The following is a 25635-nucleotide window of genomic DNA, read 5'->3' on the forward strand; positions in this document are numbered from 1 at the left end:
TTTTTTCTATCTAATATCTATTTTTCTTTTTTCTTCCTCAATATTCTAACAAAAATGATAAAAACACATTGTGGTACTTGATTGGCAGTGTGGGCTGTAGTTGTTGCCTCTGCTTCTGGTGCAATATTTCTGCTTTGATGACAAAAACTCTACCCACACCCACAATACTCTTAATTTAATTACGTTTAATTTTTAATCGCTTTTATGAAAGAGGCTAGTTCACATTTATTTTTAGCAAGTTTTTACGAAATGTCCTTTAGTACTTTTGTGAAATAACCATTTATAATTGTTACATTATAGCAACTGCTCGTTGAGTGTTGTGAGTCGGGCGTTGTCAATCTTCATCATTTGGGGGTGGGAGATGGAGGGGCTTATCCCCAAAAATTGTCAACACTGTAATACAATCACTAATGTACATTGATTTGTTATATTTATATATATATTAGGGTGTACCGTGATGACAAAAGTTGGGAATTTGGTATCGCTAGATATTTTTTATTTTATATTTTTTTCCCTCTAAGCAAGGAAATACCCCATCAAACGTCCTAAAAAATGGTCCTTTATGGACGCGTTTTGATTTGAAAATCTGTAAAATGTCGAAAAAAAAAGGAAATTTTGATGTTGTTTCTTTAAAACTATCGATTGGAACCAGTTACAGGATTTTAATTTTCTTTAGTATTTTAGATAAAACATATATTTCTCATCAATAATTTAACAACTTTTCTCTAACTTGCCTTCTTATATGAGTATTTTAGTTCCAAACATACTACTAATAAATCAATATTGTCTTTTGGTACTGCGTATTACCCGCATTTATTTTGATGGTTTTTCTTCATTCTTACAACTCAAATCTCTTTTTTTTGATACTAAGTGTCAAATATATTACTATCAAAACTTTTAGTCTGCATGTATCCCAATTAAAACATCCTATTGTACCAATTTATAATTTGGGACTACGAAAACTCTCTTATATAACTCTTAATATGACCTTTAATGATCTACATATATATATATGATTGATGTCGGTTGGCATAAATGAAAACTAAAAATAAATTTGATAATAATATATTTGATACATGGTATCAAAAAACGAGATTTGATTTTTGAAAATAAAGAAAAACCATCAAAATAAATGCACGTAATTTCAAATCAAAACACGTCTATGAAAAACCATTTTTTCGAACGTTTGATGGTTATTTTCTTGTTTGGAGGGGACAAAATGAAAAAAAAAAAAAATACCAGGTGACACGAAATTTCCAACTTTCGTCAATGCAGTACAGTCTAATATATATATTTTTTATTTTTTTATTTATTATATATATTTCTTTTTTTTTTTTTTTTTTTTTGGGGGTTAGAAACTTACAAAATTTGAAGGGGAGAAAAAAAAAAAAAGAGCCTAGTGACGACACTTTTGGGGACTAATAATACTAAATTTACAAACCTTTAGAGTAATTTTTTTCATTGTCCTTAATTTTCTTCTGTAACTCAAGTGTTAGGCTTAGTTTTTAAAATCCTATTTATTATATAAAATATAGCTTAATTACATAATGTATCCCAGTGAGCGAAAAACCTCACATTCATTAATAAATATTGTAACTTTGAGAGACGACATATCTGCACACAGAGATCACCATAAGTTTAAGTTCCTTAATTTAAAAAAAAACAGAAGTTTGTATCTGTCTGTTTATATATTTGTGGATAACTCATTTATGGCGTGCGCTTAATATCTTAGAAAGGCGTGATCTAAGAAATAACCATGTCAAAAAGAGCGTGTATAGCTGAGACTCAGCGCGTCATATTAAAAAAATAGATAAGTAAACATTAGTGGTAGTGGGCCTAAGATCAAGAAGGTTCTTGGGTGCACCACCGATTTTGTTATGATGAATGTGACTGGAATCTTAATTATGGGGCTTTGGGTCTGGCAATAAAACTTAGCACCTAGTCATACTTCAGACAGGTCAATGAAATGGCTGAGTGAGTACTGCTATGACTTCTTAAGAAGGAAATATGCCCCCTCCCCCAAATCAGCCCAGATGTTAATCTGATCGATTATTTTGTCTGGGGCTACGTTGAATCTAAAACAAATCAAGGAAACAATGCCCAACATGCCAAGAAACTAACTCTTCAATGCCTGCTCCTCATTTTGGTCCCGGATCCTGGATTGATACTGGAATCAAATATATCAAAAGAGCTCTTTTTCAAAATTCATATGTACACTTCAAGTCATTTTTTAAGTAAATCCGCCCAAAAATGTGAGCACAGTGATAATTTAATGATTTTTTTTTTTAAATGCACCGATTTGATCTGAACATCATTAGAGCAAAATGCATCAACACCTAATGATTCTGATTCATGACAGTTCCTCCCGTTCATAACTTTCTTTAAAAAATATACATATCAAGAGACTTTCACATTAAATTCCAAATTTCTGAAAACCATAAAAAAAATTTGAGCTTGTTATAGTTAATGGCATAAAAATGACTTATAGATGGACAGTTAATTATAAATTTGTGAATATATAAAAAGCCTTTCTTCTAGAATAAATGTTTTTAATTTAAAAAAAGATGATTTGATATAAAATTACATCAATTGGTTTAAAAAATAATTCAAAAAACAGTATTAGGCATAGCTACGAAAAAAAAAAAAAATTATTTCAATACCATGAATGGAGAGAAAAAAAAGAGTTTAAAAATGAATTAAACTTCATTAAAATAATTAATATGTATGTAAACATAAATTATTTGAAATTTAATATTAGAAAATTTACTTTTTTTTTTTCTTTAATTCAAAAATTGTGCTATTAAAAAAATGGGATGTACTATACTGATACATGCACAAATTTAAGAACCTTTTTTGAATAACAAGGAACAATTCTCGACAGAAAACATAATTTATATTTGACAGATTATATATAATTCTACGAAGCTTATTTAAAAAAAAATTCATTTAATTTAATTTTATTTATTTACAAAAGTAACTAATTTCACCTAGAAAGTAAATACAAAACCTTTAATAAATTATGTTTTCTAAATATTATTTATTGAAACTTTAAAAGTATTTAGCAATAATGCAGAACTATACTTTTAATTATATACACATTCCCCAAGTTTGGAGTTGTCGTCAACTTTTTGCACCTAAAACTTTTTTTTAGGGGAAAAAAAAATGCAAAACTAGACATGAAATAGATGGACCATATCAATCTTATTAAAATTATCCAAATCGATAAATATAGACATCAAAGAATATTAAACAGCTTTCCTAAGTTTAGGGTATGATTTTGACAAAAAAAAATCATGTTTTTATAAGAGTTTTCTAAAGTGTGTTTCGACAAAATCCAGCGATGACAGATTTTGGATTTTTCTGACATATTTATGGCGAACTTGCTCAATGCTTTTATTTGATAAAATATACAATTAAAAGTTTTCCTTAGTATCCAATACACCACCATAGAATCAACAACATAGGCTTTAATGCCTATTCCAATTTTGGATGCAGAACGGAGGAGAGTTGTTCTGATGATATTGGTGAACGACAATCTAAAAATTAGTAGCAGTGCTGAAGTATCAAGCGTGATAGGGACAGTCCATAGCTCCGGAATCAGGAGTCTTCCCCTTGCCAAACTTCCAAAAGGACTAAGGATTGGCTCCAAGAGTACTACAACTACTCGGTGCCAAAGGATTTTTAGCCTTCTAGCTCCCTCGATCTAAATCTGATTGATTATTTTATTTGGAGCTACCTTGATTCTAACGTGAAAAGAGGTTTTCCACCAAACAAGAACTCCCTAATCAACTCCATCGTTCTGGAATACAATAATTTAGATCGGACTCTAGTTTCCAGGGCCTGTGCACCCGAATTTAGGCAGTTATTAAGTCTATATTGCGTGAGATATATCCTTATATACAGTGTTCAATTTTTAATTTTTTAATCATTATTATACTAGGAGTTTTAATCGTATTTGGTGTATTTTATAGTCGTGCTCGGTACACCGGTATTATGGCGGCATGGCTTGACGCATTTAAAAGAGTACTTACCATAATGTTAGATCTGATACTTGCAGTGGTATAGAAGTATTTAACCGCGGATGACGTAATCCTCAAATTTTATGAACCAGCAAATAGTCTTCTATAAAAAGCAGGTGCATTGTATAAATTTCCCCACACGTCATACCTTTTTTTCTCTCTGGATATTAGACAAGGGGACAGGGGATGGTTCAAAATTAATTATCACTACTGCTTAATAATGAGGAAATAATTTTTCTAAGTGCAACGAAGAGGCGCTTTACAAAACGATGTATATATTATTGGCAAACTTATGCAATTTACTCTAAAAAAATTATAAAAAATTTCTTTTACTATTGAAAAAAAGTCTTCAAACTTTTGAACTAAGGCTACCACCCACCACCCCCATTACCCCAAAATGGTTAAATAAATATCTTGAGGACGCTCCTAAGAGGACCCTTTTTTGTTTTATATTTTTAGTCAAAAAAAAAAGGTATCAAAATAATTGGTAGATTATGACTGAACAAAAAATTTATACCTTTTTGAATATTTATAAATAGTAGCTTTTAGTTTTTTGATGATGTAATTAAGAATATAATCGAATTAATTTTGTCCCATACTTGAGACAACATGTGTTGAGTGAATGTATTATAGCTACACTTTGTGTTCGTCTTTGTAACAACTAACATTTCTTCTATACACGCTGTTCCATTAATGGAACAATCGTAATTAGTTTTGATTTTTGTAGTTTAAAGCTTTTTATCGCTTTAATACTTAAAATTTTATGAAACAAAATTTCATTAGACCTATTACAAACAGAATTAGAGCCCCATCAAAAAATTAAATTAACCACAAGTTATAGTTTATATGAATACTTTTTAATAGTTTTAATATTGTTACAATGAGGCAGGGGCGTTGTTGACTTATTTTAGTAAACAAAGACATCCATGGCAAGAATACAAGTCAAACTTGATTCAAATTATTTGTGGCAATCGAAAATTGGATCAAATCAATATGAGGAACTCGTGGAAAAGACTATATTTCCCAGTGTTAATCAACTGTTTGCTGAACACACGCTTAGATAATTGTCCAATATGCTCGATTTTAATATCAATGAAGATCTCAAAAATCAAATGGGTTATGAAAGATCTAAGGGTTGTGCTAAAGACAAGATCACACTTAAAAGAGGATGTAAAGCTTCCAAAAGTAAGGTAAAGAAACATGATGGATTCCCACAAAAATGCTGGAAAGTTATTGTATGGGTTATCGCTGGAAATTAGAAAAAACGTTCAAATTTTTTTTGCAATTTATTTATCGAATATTTTTACCTAGATTTTAGTAGCAATGAGAAAGATTTTGCTTTGTCAATGTCGAGTTTTCCCTTGGAAATTAGTGTACAACTAACAGAAAAATCAAAAATCATATCAGATCATAGTTTTTCAACAAAGTGAAAGAGAGTCGCGCCCTCCTTCGGTAAAATAATAAAACTCCCTTAATGAAAATTTCATCTATTATAAAATATGGATGATTTTTTCCCCTAGGGCCCCTGTGATAATAATTTTCAACATGCGCCATTTTTTTTCAACTAGCTTAAACAGGAAGCTAAAGACTGACGTTGATTATAGCCCTATTGCCGCCCACTCTCATTCAATGTGACGGCCTTGTACGAAACAACTTGGCATATACACCTCCTTATTGATTTGCAGCTATTAGTCATAACGTTTTTCGGAATATTTTCATCCATGCAGGTTCGTAGGCTTTCCTTATGAAGTTCTTGTTGACCCTGGAAACTGCTTCGCAAAAAAGAGGTAAAAAAGTTATATTCCAGAAGTGTTCACAATTGTTTTTACACCATTCTGGTATTAATTAGCAGTTTGGGATGTAAGTGTCATCCACCAGTACCAAAATGTATCTGCAAGTGGGGGAGCCAAAATATATATTGTTGATGTAATCAGGGGTGTCCACAGGTGGGTTGAGCTACGAGACTAGGATTTTTATTTGAGGAAAGGCTTGTCAAGCTTTTTTAACAAAATATTCTTTTTTATAAATAACAAATTAGATAAATAATTTTTGTTTTTAGTCGAAGAAACTATTTACGCAAAGGCTCTTTTTTTTATATATAAAGGACAAGGTTGAATTTTTATTTTCACAATTTTGTATGCGATAAATAAATAAAAATAAATTTATAATTAGGCAGGACCATCGCCCTTATGGTTCTGGCGCCACTTATTTTGCCCCTCCTGTTCTACCAATAGTTATGACTCGGAAGAAGATATTTTTACAAACAATACTCCTAATTTAATTGCATTAAAGCTTATGGAGCTGATACTGCACCATCCTGTAAATATTTTGTGATTGATTTAAGAGATACTGTTGTCGATTGGTTAACTATTTAGCGAGATATTGATGGTCGAAGTCAAAAGGTTATTGAGAATGAAGATTACACAAGCTAGACATTTGAGATAATAGCATAAAAGGAGAAATATTATTTTTTCTTCTGATTAGTTGTGAGTAGAAAACAGTTTGTGAACGACCTTCGGGCTCTCAAAAACAAATCAAGCACTATCTGTGAAAAAATTTTAAAATAAGAAACTCAAAGGAGAGAGGCAATATACAAATCATCAGTATAGTTGAGTAGCTTATAATGAAAAAAAGAGTGTGAAGGGAAGGCAAGAGTAAGACATATGGTACCCCTGAATTAAGACCCTTTTTAATATGAGCAGTCTGTAATAAAATTTGATGGAAGAAAATCAATTATTGCTATAGGAGAACCTAGTACGGGGGAAATCTTATAATTATCTTTAAATAAATACATATTTATTATATTGTGCATTTTTAAATCAATTTACACCAAAGATAGGCAATCATGCGTACAGGGCGAGGACTCAAAAATGAGAAAATTATTAACAATCGTTTTCACTTTCACATATTTTTATTTTGTGCCAATTTACGTCAAACTTTTGGAGCAAAAAATGATAATTCAACCATTTTCTACACTTTTTATTCAATATGTCCCCGTCCGTTCTGCATTATGGCTTCAATACCGGGACGAACAGAAGCACAACTGGCCTTGATGAAGTCCAAGGAAAGTTGTTCCACTCCTTTGTGATTACGGCCTTTAGATGAACGACATTTGGGTGAGAAATCTTATTCCTCTTGCCCTCCAAGACGCACCAAACAGCAAATCCAGGGAGTTCACGTTGGGTGAAGACGAAGGGAATAATTCTACAAGCTAGAAGATGGTCAGGTTGTCCCTGCATAGATGATGCACCTTCTTTGATATGTGTGCCGGGGTGCGTCTTGGGTAAACACATAGTTGTCCCTGGGGAGCAAGCTCTTCCTGAGGATCTTGTAGTAGACGTCCATGTTGACTTTCTCGTTGGATTCGAAGAAGAAGGGAGGCATCTTGCTCCCGTCGGACACCACAGCACCGAGGACCATGACCTGAGATGGATACTTGGTACTGAAGGTTCCCTCGACCTGAGTTCTTGATTCAGCCAAGAAGCTACATTTTCTCCTGCTCCGAACAGCGTCCACCGTAAAGGTCTTGTTGTTGGAGATCTACTTGTGCGCGGAAGAGATCGCATAGCCTTGTCCAACTTGCATGTTACTCGGACATTTTTGATTGCACAAAAATTAAAAAAATTGTATCTTTTTGTCACTTCTTTCGAATAGCGCTTAGTACAAATTGTTAGACGGCCTGGAAGAGGATTCTCATTTTTGAATCCTTACCCTGTAAATATTTTATGACGTTCTAGAAAAGGGCTTAATGCAACTGTTCCCAGTCTCTCCTACAGTGGCCGTAATGTTGACTGGAAGATTTGCTCTGGGAAGTTGCCCCCTTATATATATATTCTAGCATAAATATATTATTGCGCATATTTTTTCGGGTTTTAAATGCTATATTCATTTACTTGAAGTCCTTTGCAATTCATTTTTTTTTACATCAAAAACTTTGCCTAATGAATTCAACAGGGCAAACTCAAAATCAATCATTAGGGATTCAGGTTCCAGAGCTTCATTTAGTACCTTCAACACTAGGAAAAGGCGGCTGTATGTCTCCTGTAATTTAGATGAAAGAAACGCGGAAAGAGGAGGTTTGTTTTTTAGCAGCATTTATTGTAAAAAGCTGATAATAAATGCTTGGGAAGCATTTGAAAGTTCCATTGCATGACCAATACTTGTAATTAATGAGGTCGATATTCTCACTTTCTGCTTCAAAAATTAATATAAGATCCTCATCACAAATGACTTCAAGTCGAGAAATACCTATTTTATACCTTAAATGTGAGAAGGTATTTTTTTTATGTTATAATATATATATTATTTTATTAAATAAAGATTTTTTCGGTTGTAATACCCTCAAAGACAGTCCTTTCCTGTTATCGGACTTTAGTAGGTGGAAATAATACATTTGAGACGTGTAACAATAAAGTCAAGAATCTAGGGCAAAATGTTCAGAAAAGTTAGAAATATTCTAAAAAAATAGCTCAATAGATTTAAGTTAAATTTTAAAGTTTTAAATTTACATATCCAATTATCAATGGCCCATTAGTTCAGTTGGTTAGAGCGTCGAGCTAATAACTCTAAAGTCGCAAATTCGATCCCTTATTGTAGTTTTTTTTATAAAATTAACGTTTTGTAGCATTACATTTTTCAAGCCATTTTGCTCTAAACTGTCATGTAATGGCTCAACCATATGTGTGAAAATAGTTTGCAATTCGAACATTTAGTATATTAAACATGTTTGTTAAACAGATTATAATTTCTACAAGGAACTGGATGTAATAATATGTATTATATATCTCTTCAATATATTATTCAAATGATTAATTACTAAATACGTTCTTTTATTTGTCATTTAAAATCCACTTGAAATAAACATATTATACGGTTATATCTAGGACTATACACAAAGTATTCTATGTAAGCGGTTAGGAGAGGAGGGGTTTTGAAATTAAAAGGGAAAAATCCAAAACTTGTGTACATTCTTTGTACATGTGCCTTAAACGTCAAGAAAACAAGAACATAAATAGGGTTACCATTCCAGGTAGAAAATACAGTGTGTAGCTTAAATTAAAAAAAAACTTTATCAATTTTGTGAAATATCCACCATTGGAACTTTATACTAATCTGTTATAACCGTTATTTAGTTTAGTACAAAATTGGCAGACTTTTAGAGCTGAGGCAAGAGGGTCTCGAAGAGGATTCTAATTTTTGAGTTCTCCCTCCTCACCCTATAGTACTTTGGAGGGAGAAGTTAACACCAGGACGACAAATTAAATAATGAACAAAAAAGAAAAAAGAGCACACGCAACAACCATATTTGTTTTTTATTTTAATTTTTAAATGAAGTTTTTTCGTATTACTAACTACTCAACTCTATGTAAGAGTGTATCAAAGTGGAGTGTTTCCTACTCATGTGAATAACATTAGAAATTTCCCTTTGTTTTCAGTTTGAGTCAGTTGTCGATATGGAGTAGCACACGATCGCCGAATTATTGTATGCGAGCCTAGAAGCAAAAACCATCTCCAAACTCACTGGCTACTCCAGAAACAAAGTCTGGAGTGTTGTTAAGAATCGGAAAACTCCCGACAACATCATCGGAAAGTGCAAGACAGGTCTCAGGTAATGAAAGCGACTCCTACCTTCAAGGCAAGGCCGAATAAATCAAACAAGGCCAAAAATTGAATCCTTTGGTCTCTTATGTCTAAGGATAATTGGAGTGGCCAAATTTGGTCAATACTAAACACATTTGAGCTAATTTACTATTATTTAAGGAATATAATTATTGCCAAAAGTATAATCTTGTTTCGAACTTTGCCAAGAATAAAATTATGTCTCAATATAAAGTCTATTTAGTATACAAGCTAAACAACAGCCAACAATTGAATTTTGTGTAAATGAGGCCCATTTCCTCCGTTACATATATAAATACTAGTAGCACTTGACCAATATGAATTTATTTGAACTGACATCAATGTTTTGAAGGTTAAAAATCGATAACTAATTAATAATATTTTTTTACAAAAAAACAAAAAAAACTATTAAAAATCCAGTTATAATAATCATATAAAAGCCCAAAAGTTACCCACTATGGGCTAAGTATAATTTTTATCATAGTACCATTATGTACATAACATCTCATTTGCCAAAAAGACATTATATTTTAAATTTTCCCCCCCGAGTATTTTTAAATGTGCATATGTTTTCAAATACTATTTGATTTTATGGATGACTAGTGTTATATTTTCCTAGGCTTTTTGTGCAAGTTTTTGCCAATAAATGGTCATATGGTTTTAAAAATCATAAAATATATCATAGTTAACATCGATAAGGACAATAATTATCAGGATGAGAGAGATAAATTTAGGTTGTGACTACTCTTTTCAAGTCTTAGGTTTCATGGATTAAGCAATTTAAAGACTTTTGATCTTGTTTTGAAAGAACAAAAAAATATGGATTTAGTTTTTCATAATTTTGGCTAATTACTGTAGCGCCTGTAATTGGAATATGGAGCTCTACTTTTCAGATTACATTTCAATACAAAAAGCCTGGTTTCAAAGGTGCAAAGTAGCGGTGTACAACTTTTATTTCCCAAAAGGCCACAAGTCATAACTCGGTTGAGTATTTATTTATTCAGTTCAGTCTTAGGACTGGGTCTATTAGTCCTTGTGGAAGGTCTTCAAGACAGTCATCCCTTCGCACTGTCTGTACTAGAACTAATTAAAAAAAAGCAAAAATAACATTGAGTGATGTCCATTTTTACGTGCATCATTGAATGTATTCTTTAAAATGACGTTTGGATCTGTATGTTCCTTGCCATCTCCAAGATCAAGTCTATCAAACTTTCGCATTGTGATAGATGATTGGTCCTTTTCTTCACGACCATTACTAATTTTGGAAGCTTGCTCTTGGAAAATATCGTTCTGAGAACATCTGCCGTGTTCTATAGGATATAAAGAAGTTATTCAACACTGCAACCCCAGTCTGATACTTATGGACCTGCAAAATTAATCCCTCCATTTCTAAGGATCTCACTTCTACAGTTCGGTCGAGGATTATAATTCAGTAGTTCGTTAAAACCTATTTCTCAATGGTAGAGCTCTATAATGAGCACATCTTCCTCTATTGATGATTCAATATTTTCTCCATTTCAATCCGTTCAGAAAATTGACAACCAATCCGTTGTAAGTTTTATTTTATTTGAATTGCCCCAAAATTACCAGAACGTCTGAGTCGTTTTAACCTCGAGAGATTCGGTGCCTTCCACATAACTGCTATGTGTACGAACCAAGATCCCAGCTATTTTATGGAGCATTTATTCTCAACCTTGAAACGTATCCTCTTGAATACCCTCATACTAAATATTCTCCTAATTAATATATGTTCCCACATATCATCTTTGAAAAAGTAATATATATCAACAGATTGAGCGTTTTTTTGGGAGGATATTGATACTCCAGGCTTTCTGTTTATTATATCTGGTGAGTAGGGTATCACTGAAAAATCTAACGCCTTCTGTATAATAGATAAAATTTGTAGCTCAATTCTTCTCTCCGCATCGGCAGTGCAGATAGAAAACTACAATTCCAGAAGTAACAAATACTTAATCAATACGCTAAGGCCCTCACATCTCTTAAGATAGTTGTCACAGTTGGATAACATCTTAACCTTCTCGATAATGATGAAGGAACCTGATTTAAAAAAAATCCTGAATGACTGATGGCATATGTGATGGAAAATGGCGGTGTTTCTTGTATTCTGGTATGAAATAAGGTAAGATCCTCCACGTATAATAAGCACTTCAGTGACTTTTATTTACTTTCATACCTTCAAGGCTGGAGTTGGAACTGATAATCTTGTTTAATTCATTCGTTGTGATTAGAAAGAGGGATTGTGATAGCAAATCTCCTTATAGGGCTCCATGATTAATCCAAAACTTAGAATGAGCTCAGGTAATGATATTGCTCGATAATAGTTCCTAAAAATGGCCAAGATCATATCAACAAACCCATCAGGGACTCCGTACATATATAGCTGTTCGACAATGAAATTGTGTGAGACAGTATCGAATATCTTTTCGAAGTCGATAAAAAGTGGAACGTACTTGGAAGATACACATAATCCTATACCAATCCTATACGAATCCTCCTTTCCTTTATATATGAATATTTTCCTTGCCAAATTTTCAATGTGTCTTAGGCAATCCCATGAAGAGATTTACAAGCATTTACTAATAATCTTTTCCTTTGAATGATTTCAGATATCTCGTCACATTTTATTCAGCTTCTAAGAGAGACACATTCAGTTTCCAGAAGGATCTTCGAGACTTCCATGAAAACTCTGCCAAAAGATTCACCACTCTACTTGAAGACAAAACATAATAAAGTGGACTTTGTATTTTGTTAACATATACTTTAATCCATCTAAAAGTAATTTTTGGTGGAAACTCATCAAAATACAAGCCCTTAGGTCCACTAAATTATCATCATTAATAATGTTTTCTATATCTTTAGCGTTGTTTTTAACAAACAAAAAATCCCTAGCCAGAAGCGTCTCGTTACGGTTAGAGGGTGATATTGAGGATATGTAACAAAGGAAACATCATTACTGGGAAAGTGCTACTTGTATTCATGAATAAAACTTGGATAAGAAATATTATACTATTTATAAAAGAAACATATCAAAATTGAATGGGACATTATAAATATTTTTGATATATTTCAAATAAGTTTAATAATATTCAATAAAATCGTTTCTGATAATGTTGTCACTTTATTTTTTTTCTATCATTTATATTTGTTTACTATCGAGCTTTTTATTGCTTTAACTTCTCAAAAAGTTTTCAAATATTTCAATATCGAAAAAAAAAATCTTTGAGTTATTTAATGCACTGTTCTATGTTTATCAGGATAACTAATGTATTTGGGTATTTTTCCAGTTATATCCCCGTTAGTGTGTCCCTTGAGGGTAAAGCTATGATGGAGTGACAAATCGTTCTCTTCAAACCTTTTTCTTTAAGGGATTTTTTTAAATATAAATTCAGGATTTTATTAAGTACAAACAGCCGATCGACTTAAAGGGAAGGAAAAAATTTTAAAATATTTTCTTTAAAAATATAAAATATATTACGTAGAAAATCAAGGCTCAAAATATCTTTAAAAAAAAAAAACAAGAATGACCATTAATTTCAAAATTATTGACTATTTTCTCTTAGCCAAATATCTGGTTTTAACATCAAAATATAGTCATCCTAGACTTGAAAAATCAAGATGGAAGAATTATGTAAAAAAATATTATTGCCTTTGCATTTCCGATTTTTTTTTTTTCAAAACCTTCCATTTAATTATTTCATTATTTAAATTTTTTTAAATGTAATGTAGTCAATGAATAGCTTATTACATATTGAAGATTCCCTTGTAATAAAGTCTTAGACACCTGATTCTACTTTGCGAATTTTGGGTATTGACAAAAGAAAAAAAATGAAGCACTTATAGCAAACTAACAAATAAATAAGTATAAATTATGAAAAAGGAATTAATTAGGGATATTTCACAAAAATAGGACTTCTTAAAGGATAAGATAAATTAAATAAATTTCCCATTATATACTATTTACTTTCTTATTCCGGAAATATTCCGGGATGACTATATTTTAAAACTAATTTAATGAGATCTTGCTAAAAGAAAATTTTCAGAGTAAATGAGAAACACTCGTACATACTAAATATGGATCATACCTTTAAAAAATATATTTTTTAATGGGCGAAAAATGAAGCGGCTCTTTCAGACACGAAGGAATACGAACTGAAAGGAAAATTGTTTTTAGGTTTATGAAGACGGAGAGGAGGTATTAAATATAGAGAAGAGAGGAGTAACCCATTGAGTAAAAACATACGCAAAGGTTATATTCTTTTATGGCGAAACGTACTGTATTTTTTATATCTATAACTATTTTAAGGAAGTATGTAGTACATGGATTATGTCATTTCAATATGGCCACATCCATCCCCTGATACAGTGATTCCCAATGGATTACGCGTATTCCTTGGAGTACTTGGAGGTAATGTTGTGCCATTCCTTATTCATTCGGTCCAGTCGAGTCTAAGGACCAGTCCTATCAGTCCACGAGACCGATCCTAAATAAGGACTGATACAACACTACTTGGAGGTACTTGAGAATTTGAAAAACAAAAGAATATATTTTTAATAGTATCAATTCAAAAGTACCCTGTCCACAGATCTAGGACCTGACTTCCTTACCATTTATTGGGGAAAAGAGGGTTAAGAAAAAGAAAAAAAATACTAAAGTTTAGTAAAACAGTCAATGCTGAAACAGTATTTTACGTCTGTTTTTGATATTTGATTTTTTATTATCTTTCTCATTGTTTTTTTAGCAATAAGAAAGATTTATATGTCTCGATTTATCTCGGTAAAAATATTGCAAAAATAAAACATATACCACTTGACAAAAATATAAAATGAAAACCCTACTGGTACGAAAAAGAATTGGAATAATGAACTACATTCCTTGACATATGTTGCAAAATAAAGCCCCCCACCCCGATGACCAGTCCATTCCTCATCTTAAAACTAAATAAGACCCTTGGCATACAGAGCTTCTTTGTGTGGTAAAATCTCTTGTAGTAGTCTGATAATGAAAGCTTTCGAATTCAGTGTTTGTTCCATTTGCTAACACGGGATATATTTAGCCACATTTGTTTGGCATGATCTTTTTCAATTAAAAATTATTTGCCATGATTAGGGGGCACTTGGCTAGAAAAATATTTTACAAGTGGTACTTCCTAAAAAAAAAGTTTGAGAATTTCTACTCTAATTTATTTTTAAAAAAAAATTATTATGATCTTTTATCAATATAAATCAAGTTTCTCCGATTGCTGGCCAATTATTTTTTTATGTAACTTTTTACTGTTCATTTCTTAAATACAACCATATATTCCAAAGATCAAAAGTTTCGTATTGTATAACTTAATTTCAGCAACCACATAGTTTCCTTTCGCTCTCTGATTCTATTAGCCTTGGATACAGGGATGTTTATTTTATTCACCGAACTTTTACAGTGATGGGATAAACCATAAGTTCTGCCTACAAATAAATGGGTAAAAAAGAACAGTAGAGATATTTGCAGGCTGTGTCGAAGAAGTCTTCTCATTCACAAAAAGGAAGAATGAGACTTAGTCAATGTTGAGAAATTGTTGATAAGGGGGATATTTACTTGTCGTAAGGCTTAATGAGAACTAATTAAGTTCAAATTTGTGTCCACAACTTATAGACTTTTATCGATTGACAAGAAACCAATAGCTCTGAATGGAAGCTGTGGTTTTTTTTACTATGACTACTCTAATGGTTAATCATTTAGATCAACTAATTTTAAATTTGTAAATATTTTATTTTTATATTAACAGTTATTTTTTTGCAATATTTGTATTTTAATTATTTTAAAAGTTTAGTTGTTTGTTTTAGGAGGTAATTTTATTGTTGTTACTAACTTTTATGGGTTTACTTTGAGAGAAAAAAACTGCCAAAATTCCAGGCCTAGAAAAAAATAAAACTTCTCTCGATGTGGATCTATTAAAACAATTAGGGTATTGATGCACAATATGTGATTTTGGAATTTTACGTCTGCGGGATTTTATATGGGAAGTCGTCTTTATTCAAAGAAGTGACAAAAAACTTTTTGTGTAATATTATTCAGGATTTTTTTTTTAAATTTACTAAATTTGAATGAATAACTTATTAAATTAAAAAAGCGAATAGGGGGAGGGGTTGCTATATATTCAATATTTTTCTAATATATATATATATTTTTTTTTTTGAAAAGGTAGGGAAAAAATCATGGGCTGTGTTGGCAAAGGGGCTCAATTTTTTATTTATTCTATGTAGTGTTTTCGATAACGTTACAGCTTACTTTATAATTGACAATGGCGACATCCTGGGAACTCAAGGAGGCTATTTTTATTAGAAAAAATGAACAAATTTTCAAAAAAAAAATATATATATATCGAATGGTTTTAAAAATGGGAAAAGTAATAATACAGAACTGTATAGAGTACTACATGCTGTGATATTTGAATGAAATCAAAATAATAGAGAGTGCAAATCCCTTTGAAATGCCTACATTTTTATAATTTATTTTGTCTAAAATCCATTAGAGACAAAAAAAAAAATAGAAAAATTAGAAATTCGAGAAAAATATTTGATCTTTGCAAATATAATATTTGATTTATTGTCTACTCTCATTAAATAAAAATATATCATGATATATTTTTATAGATATTAGGATATAATCTATATTAATGAAGTAAAGATTGTCTATCTGTAGAGGCCTCATTTTTCAGTGTGTGCTTCAAATCCAAAGACATCTTTTACTACACGACTTGAACGCTGAAAACGAGCATGTTTATTTTACAAGAGCTACGTGCTATTCATTTTCTTATAAGTTCCTATAAATTATAATTCATATCTATTTACTTAATGCTAAACGTATAACTATTCTATTAATTAATTATCGTCATTATCCATTCACTCTTCATACACCACAATTTCGTTTGGATTACTTGAGTATTAATTTTTTATTGTAGTAAAATTCTTGGTTAGTATTTTAAACCATGTGGATATTTCCCCTCCAGAATCAAGCAAACAATATTTTATTAATATTATGTTTACAAACTTCATGAGGATGGTTTTTATGGATACATTTTCGTGAACAAATCATGATTAATAAATGGAAAGGAGTCCTTCCAAGAAATTAGGCACCAGATATTTATATATAATTAGTATAAATATGATTATTACTTAATAATATTTATTGGATCAATCCAGAGTTGCATATAATAAATCTATTATTATTATAGCATGTGTAAGTTATTTTCTCCAACGACTAATATCTTCCTCTAGGACAATTCTATATTTTTATTTTTGGAGTTTAGATATCTGTAGTTATTAATTATAGCCTTTTTTTATTCTGTGATTAGTTTTTATTGTTATACTGTCAATTGACCATCTTCTAATCTCTGATAATGTTGTATTGCGTTTATAAGATCCTTATGAATTTGCACTTATAGTGATATCAACAACACTGTTAAAGATGTTAAATAGTCGTCTTTTACATAACAGGATATATAGCAAGGTCCATTATAAAAGTCCCAAAATGCCAAGAATGTTATAAACCACTACTGTTTATTTAAATCCAATGATGTGTGCAAGCTGATAGAGCTCAACCATTTAAAAGAAAATTCATCAAATATGAAAGAAAGAGGATGAGTAGTTTCACTTCCAAATATCATTTATTTATCTTGTTTCTTCACTGTAAAACTTTGTATGGGAATTATGAACGATGACGAAACGAGGACAGTACTTTCATCCTTCATTTAGTCAAATGACTTATCTTCAAACATATATGTGGAACTCAAGAGAAAACAGAGTTCAGTTCCATATTAACAATTATATTTGATGAGGATCATTCTTATGTAGAATTCTTTCAAGATATATCAAATAAAATTCAATGTTACGAGTATATCTATACATGCATATTCGTAAACGCAGCTCTTCACAAGTAATTTTTACAACCACTAGTAGAATCTCAATTATTGAGAGATAAGGCTCCAGAGAAGTCTCAAAGGTAATTTCCAATATCTCCAAATACGAGTCTTAAGTCAATTTACAAGTTTTTGGGTACGCGAGTTAGTGAGTTTCAAGGCTTGAGTCTGATTAAAATATGGACCTTGTGGATCTTACGACGAATTCAAGTCGAGTTACTAGTCTTTCAAATAGAATCCTAGTAAATCTGAAATGTCTTTTTTCTAGTCCAAATGGAGTCCTCGTTGAGCCAGAAGTCCCAATTTAATAAGAATTAAGTAGAAGCCGTGTCCGAGTCTCCAATTCTGATGAGTGAGTTATAATTATAATTAATTGATGAACGTATAAACGGAATAATATTTCCTTCCCTTCACTTGAATGTAACTAAAGAAAACAGAACACACTTTCAAGTGTTTGAGAAAGCAATTCAAGTCCTGAAGTAAAACAAGTATTTTTTCAAATTTTAGAACTGCGTGACTATTTGATCTAAGAAGTAACAATGTAGCAACGAGCGTGTGCAATCAAAAAAAGAAAAGAAAAAGAAAAATACACATCTATAATATCAAAGCAAAGATTGTTTGTCTCTTTGTCTGTTAGTCGACGCCAAATAACTCAAAGAAATTTTGGGTAATCTTACTAGTAAACAGAAATTGACATGGTAACCCTGACAATTTGAAGAATGTTCGAGAGAAGAGCAACTTAGCTGTCATAACGCTACATTAAATCAGCTGCAAGCAGCCGGGAGAGGAAGAAAATAAATACATTCCCATTCCGTATTATATCCGTACATATATGTAGACTGTAATTACTCCAATGTCGATCCCCAATTCTACTCCGTGTCCAACAAGGACTTACACTTATTGTTACTCTCCGTCTTTCATGAGCACGCACAGTAGTTATTACTTTATACTTAGATTTTCTGTCTTCAAGAATTAAATCATAACGACCATAGCGTTGAGAAAAAAAACTAGTTCACATTACTTACCAGAAAAGTAGTTCCCGCTTTCCATGGCATCTTTTAAAACCTCTATTAATAAAGCTAGACGTTATTGAGACATTTTTTGATATACCCTAAACGTTAAGTTCCATTTTGAAGTCGAAAGACATGACAGCAGGTCATTGTTTTTCTTAATCTGAATTTAAAAAATGTCTTTATTCTTATATAACTTGATTGTTAGACATCCAAGATGGCTGAAGTCACATCAAACACTCTATGGAGCTTTTTATTTGACTTTATCATTGTGAAAGATATATGGTTTGTAAGCCTTTGTTGTTGTTTTTTAATTAAGGGGAATATAGTGAATTATTGCCTTGTATTTGGATGTCATAATAGGACTGATAATAAACAAAAGGACTTAAACTTTGAATATCTCCAGAAAATTAATATGGTAATAGGTTGGAAGAAAAGTAATTTGAATGATTTATAAGAAGTATTACAATCATCCTATTTAAGCCAAGTATGCTCCGTTTCGTTCAATAACTTGTTGGCAACATGAGTCCAACTTCATAATACCCTTATCGTGGAAGCCCTTGTCCCTATTGGCAAAAAAAACCTCGCAAAATCAATTTTCGCAGGCCTCTATTGAGGACCAATTTGTACTTTTCACGCGCGTTGTCCATACACAGGAACAGGTTGTAGTCACTTGGTGCTAGGCCCCAGCTGTAGGATGGATGCATGAGATGTTCCCATCTGAGCTCCCCGAGCTTCTGGTGAGTCATCAAAAATATGTGGAGCCTGCCCTTTTCTTGATAAAGTCTTGTTATTTCCTATTCACCAATCCTAGCAACTTCTATTCGATCGTCAATATCAAACGGTTGAGGTGTTCACATGAGGAGGCAGAATTGAGCAGGAAAAAACCCCGCGAACCACTTGTGTGCAAAACGAACCGAAAAATTATCGGCCCCGTATACATCACAAACTTTCTTGGTTGTTTTCGACCGTAAAAATGTAAAATATGATGAATTTCTTCCTTTGAGACCTCGATACTCGACACACGATAATTCATGACTTAAACGGTCAAGCACAATACTGTTTGTATTATACCTAATACGTTTGCAGTGCTTTATTGTATGATCCGATGTGACCAATAAGGAACAAGATATACTTATTTAAAAAAAGGTGGGAAATACAAAATTACTTTACCCCTATACAAATATATATTTATCGCATAGCACACCACTGATTATTTATGTATTTGGACCAGAGGTGATATTCAACACCTATAACAGTCGACTTATAGTTAATAAGAACTGTATATATTGATCTGTTGGGACCAATTTTTTTATTAGGATCGATATATACTTAAATTCTCTATAGGGATGAATTCGTTTCTTCTAACATTAATTACAATTATCTTAGACTGTTTTAGGATTTAGAGACCAAATCCCAACACTAATGAATATGCAATGGTTTCCTTCCTGGTTTAAAAATTATATATATGGGACAGCAAAAATATACAACAATAATGAGATTATATGTTATTCCAAGAGTTTTACAGTTCTCCGAAGTTGGAAGATCAGAAAATAATTGTATATCCTTGGTTCTTTCAAAAAGACGTCCTTAATGTTTCTCCTTTTTTAACTGAAGATGTGTGTTTCTTTATTATCACTCAATGTTAATAGAAATATAAGGTTATACCACAACGCGTGTACAAATTGATGTTTGTCTTCCAACACGATTTTTAATATTGACGTCATAGACTCTGAGTGGTTGCGTGTTTAGTCAAAATCTGCCAATCTTGCCAAGCAGTCGATAGGTCATATAAAATTGAAAATTCTAGCTCGCCCAATTACATGATGGTCTAACCTTGTATTTATTTTAACCTTGGTTATCACTTAGTTACTTAAAATCATAACTTAAATTTATTCCTGGGATTTTTGAACACCAGGACACAAACGGTCTTACTATGATCTTTTTAAAAATATTCTTCCTTAGAGTATATTTAGGACCGGTGTCATAGACTATTAGAGTTATTAAAAAAATGTCTGTTGGAAAACTCGGATTTTTTATGCAATTACTTTAAAAAAGTGCAGGTGCTTTAAAAAAGCAAAAAAATAAAAAAAAGTAAGTCCCCATTAAATAATGAAATATCCCTTAATTTTTTATATGAACCTTTTTAGAAATACAAAAAATTAGAATAGTTATCAAATTCAATATTGACTCAGACTCTTACAAGGCTCCAAAAAGGCTTTAGCCTTTTTCTAAAGAAGGCATTCAAAAAATTATATAAAAATTATTTCCTAAAAGAAATGTCATTTCATAAATATGAACACAACTTTTCTATATGGAAAAAATGAAAAGGTTCATATTTTATTTTCCGAAAAAATGGAATTTTTAAAAGAGTTAGAGAAAGGGAGATTTCATTTTGGAAAAATGGGATGTGAGTGGAAGTATTGTAAAAGGATACACCTTCTAAAGAAAAATCCTTGCATGACCATATCAACGTATGTTTATCGATGAACTTTTTTCAACTTTATATTTCTTTTTTTTTCTGATCGTAATACCGAGTCAATATGAACATTATCATCAATGAAAATAATACTATTCACTGTTATGTTTAAAAAACAGATAATTAACGTCGTCATCTTAATAATTTGAAGAATATTTTGGAGGAGAACATCTTTGCTGTCGTTTCATTAAATTAGCTTCAAGTAGCCGTGAGAGGAAGAAAAAAATCATAAATCCCAATCTGTATATATTAATCTTATTGGCAGGAATTATGTCAATCCTAAATCCTACTCCGAGTCCAAACGAGGATTTAGACTCATTCCATAAATAAAAATTATACTATCCATGGGTATGTGATACATTAAAAAACCCTGAAAATCAACAAGGGCATCCTTAAAATTGAAGAATGTGTTTGAAGATAGCAGCTTCGCTGTCATGACGTTTAAATTAGCTGCGAAGAGCTAGAAGATGAAGGACACAAACACTACTCCGTATCTGGCAATGCTATAGCAAGGAATTACTCCGATGTCAACCCTCAATTCTAATCCGAGTCCAGCAAGGATTTACTCTCCATCATTTATTTGCAAACACTTACGTATTTGCACTTTATACGTATTATATGTTCTCTCCACGAGAAGGAAAGAATAAGCTTGTGCCTTACTACGAAATTGGATTCGAATTGTTATTCCCTAAAATGAGAAATTTATAATCTCCTAAAAAGAAAGTATATTTTTCCCACTTTTTTAATCATTTGTAAGCGATTTTATCAAAGTTCAAATATGTGTCAAAACTCTAATATATATGTAAATTACATTAAAAGGTTTATTTTTTAATTTACTGCTTCTCTTAAAGTTTAAAATGAGTTTGCATTAATCAGTTTGATTAAATGTATTTCTACAGTTTTAAATTCTAAACATTTTTTTTTGATAAGCTGTTATTATCAATTGTTCTTAACATCTATCACGGTTTTACTTCGCCATAGCAAAAAATTACAATATATTTTGTTGTGAGCTGTCGATCTATCTGCTTCATTTTCCTAATCAGTATTCTGAAAGTTGATTAGTTAAATTAGAGTGAGCTCTTGTTAAGGCGTTGTGAACGAATATCAAGAACTATTCAATAATGATACTATAGTTGGGAAGAGTTAGCCCAAAATTGGCTAACTACCCACTGGTTTTGACCCTTTTTTATTTGTTTTGTTACAAAGGAGAGGTTAGCTGATATAATAATAGTAATTACGTCATGGGTGTTGTGGCCATTGATGTTCTTGGCGAAGTAGTCGTCTTATTGGGCGAAAATTATTTATAAGTGGAAGGTTCCTCTCACAGCACAAATCCGAATCTAAAAGATCTTCCTCTGTGGTACTTATAGAATCAAAGTTCATATTTAGCTTATAATAATTCATTTTTGATTATCCGTTAAACAAACACAAATAAAAACACGATAAAGAAACGCCAACGTATTTATGTAATGGTGTTGAGAAGTGGTTCTCAAACGGGGTACGGATACCCCTTGGGGTACTTGGAGGCACTCCAGGGGGTACTTGACATTTTGAAAGAATATTTTATTAGTAGTATATAACTCGGGGGTTTCCACAGGGTAGAATGGAGAGACTGTAGCACAAACCCCCCCACCCCAAAAAAAAAAAAAAAAATAATAAGAAATTTTTTTGTTTTTTACTAGAAAAAGTAATTTTTGAAATGTAATTTAATTTTTATTGAATAGCTATGGATTTTTAAATTTTTCTAAAAAAATTAAATATTAGTTTCCCAAAAAATTTTAAAATAGAATTTTTTTGTGAACAGCTGTGAATTTTGAAATTTGTTTCCAAAAAGCTTAATTTTTTGTGAATAACTAAGGATTTTTGAAGATTGTCTTCACAAAAAAGACAATTGTTTGTCTACCGCTCAAGATTTTGAATTTCTTTTAGAATATAGATGTAGATTTATGAAAATTTAATAAAAAAAAATTTTTAGTATACATAAATGGATTTTTGAATTTTTTCTCGAAAAATTGAATATTATGAATTTTTTTCCGAGAATTAAATTTTTGGATTTCTTTTCAAAACAATTCCAAAAACCAAGTTCCCTTCTAAAATATAATCCTGCCCTTTCATTGACTTTTTTGTGCTGGTACTTGGGCTAAATAAATATTTTACAGTTGGTACATTACTAAAAAAAAGGTTAAGAATCTCTGGTGTAGAGAACCGAAGAGGAAGTCGGATATGAGATTGGGTGTTGGGAAGAAACCAAAAAAGGTGGATACAGTGTTAAGAACCCAAAAATTAACAATCACTATTTGAGAGGAGAGCAATGTAGCTGCTATAACGTTTTATTAGATCAGCTGCAAGGAACCGTGATAATAAGAAAGTAAACACAAATGATTCCAATGCCGATCCTTAACTATACTCCGAGTCCAACGTATTACTCCTGAGCAAATCCTCATTATTAATCTACGTCTTTCATGAGTACGCTCACTCGTGATTACTTTATAAGTAGATGTTTCACTCCGAAAAAAAAAATCATAATGAAAACAGCTTTGGAAAATAAAAAAACATGTTCTGGTTACAAATACAAAAAATCTTGCACACCTTCTAGGTCATATTTTATTGAACTCTAAATACCATTTCTTACTGAGAAGATGGGCATTCAATCTTACTTTGCTGTTGTTGTTTTTTTCTATTACATCTTTATGGCAATAATCCAAAATCCATCATCAAAGAGAATGTTCTCAAATCCATGAATACTCGCAACGTTCAACATCAACGTTTTCTTTATCTAATTTTTTTCTTATGTAAAAGACACTAAGAGAATAAACATAAAAAGAACAAAGAATGTTAATAATACAACTTTTTTAAACAACAATACTTACAACTATATACTTACAATAGGTATAGAATGCAAAAGAACGATAATTTAACTATGTGACATTGAAAAATATTAGTTTTTATCTTTTTTGAACATGTTTTTATTGTGGGGAAAGGGGTTGAATCGACAATTAAATCAAAAATATATTTATTAGAAATTGACTTATATCCTTTTCTGAAAGTGTTTGAAAGATGGAAATTAACAATGAGGATTTGTTAGGGAGGTAAAAGTGTAAGTCCTTCTTGGACTCGGAGTAGAATTAAGGAACAGCGTCTATATCTTTCCTAAATATGGAGTGAGATTGGCAGTTGTTAAATAGTTATCATTTTGGGTATATTAAACTTTTTAAAAAAACACGAAAATGTACGTGTTAACCCTAAAATTTGAAGAATGTTTTGAAAGAGAGCAGCGTAGCTGTTATGACGTTTCATTAGATCAGCTACAAACAGCTTTGGTAAGAGGGGAGAGGTAGAAAGAATTTAACATCGTCATATGGCAAAAATTACTCCGTTGTCCATCCCGAATTCTGCTCTTACAATAGCTCTGCAATAAATCCTCCAGGTTACTCTGCGTCTTTTATGAGCTCACACAAATGTCCAATCCGTTTTTGTACAAAATTGTATGCAGAAGAAAAAGGAGTTTGATACAAACAAGGCTTCGCATCTTTCAATTCGTTTACAGCAACGATTTTCAGTTAGCTGAAAATTTACTGGCATAACGTCATTAGGAGCCCAAGTATAACGATGGAGAATAATTGAAAAATCTAAATATATGGCGATACTACTAAATAAAGAATTAATAATAAATAGAAAATTTAATTTCTACAGTTTTTACTTTTATCTATTACATTTACCCAAATAAATGAGCCCAATGACATCAACCGAAAGAGCGAAAGTTATATAATAAATCTTTTTATTTTGCCATTCAATTTTTCTTATTGCCGAGACTTGTTTTAATTACCTTGTTCTTCCTTCTCTTAAAAAAAAAAAAAAAAATTAGTCATCCTAAATCCAAAGTTTCCTTGGCGAAAAATACTGACACGGCATGTAAAAAATAAATCCTACTATTCATCACTTATATTATGTATATATATTAGACTGAACCGAAATGACAAAATAAGTGGGGAATTTGGTATCGGCGGATATTTTTTATTTTGGATTTTATTCTTGTAAACAAGCTAATAACCATTAAATGTTCAAAAAAATGGTATGTTCTGTTTTGATAATCTTCCAAAATGTCAGAAAAAAGGAAATTTTGATGTTGGTTCTTTAAAATTATCGATATGAATTGAGTTACAGAATATTTTTTCTATTAAATATCCTAGATAAAACACATATTTTGCAACAATATTTTAACAATCTTTCTCTGACTGACCTCATGCTATGAGTATTTTAATTCCAAACCTACTACCAATAAATAAATAATATATTTCAGTACCACGTATTACGCACATTTACTTTGATGTTTCTCTTCATTTTTATTACTAAAACCTCATTTGTAGATACAAAGTGTCTAATATATTTGTATCAAACATACTTTCGTTGTTCATTTATGCCAAATAAGATACCTTATTTGACCAATTTTTAATTTTGGAATGCGAAAACTGTCAATTAAACCCTTAATACGAACTTTTATTTATTATTTCTTAATTTCTAGTCTTGATTTGTTTGTATTTCAACATATTTTTATTCAAATATTCTATAAGCTTGATATTTTTCAT

The sequence above is a fragment of the Lepeophtheirus salmonis genome, chromosome 6 (genome assembly GCF_016086655.4).
Source record: "Lepeophtheirus salmonis chromosome 6, UVic_Lsal_1.4, whole genome shotgun sequence".
In the NCBI taxonomy this organism is placed as follows: Eukaryota; Metazoa; Arthropoda; class Copepoda; order Siphonostomatoida; family Caligidae; genus Lepeophtheirus; species Lepeophtheirus salmonis.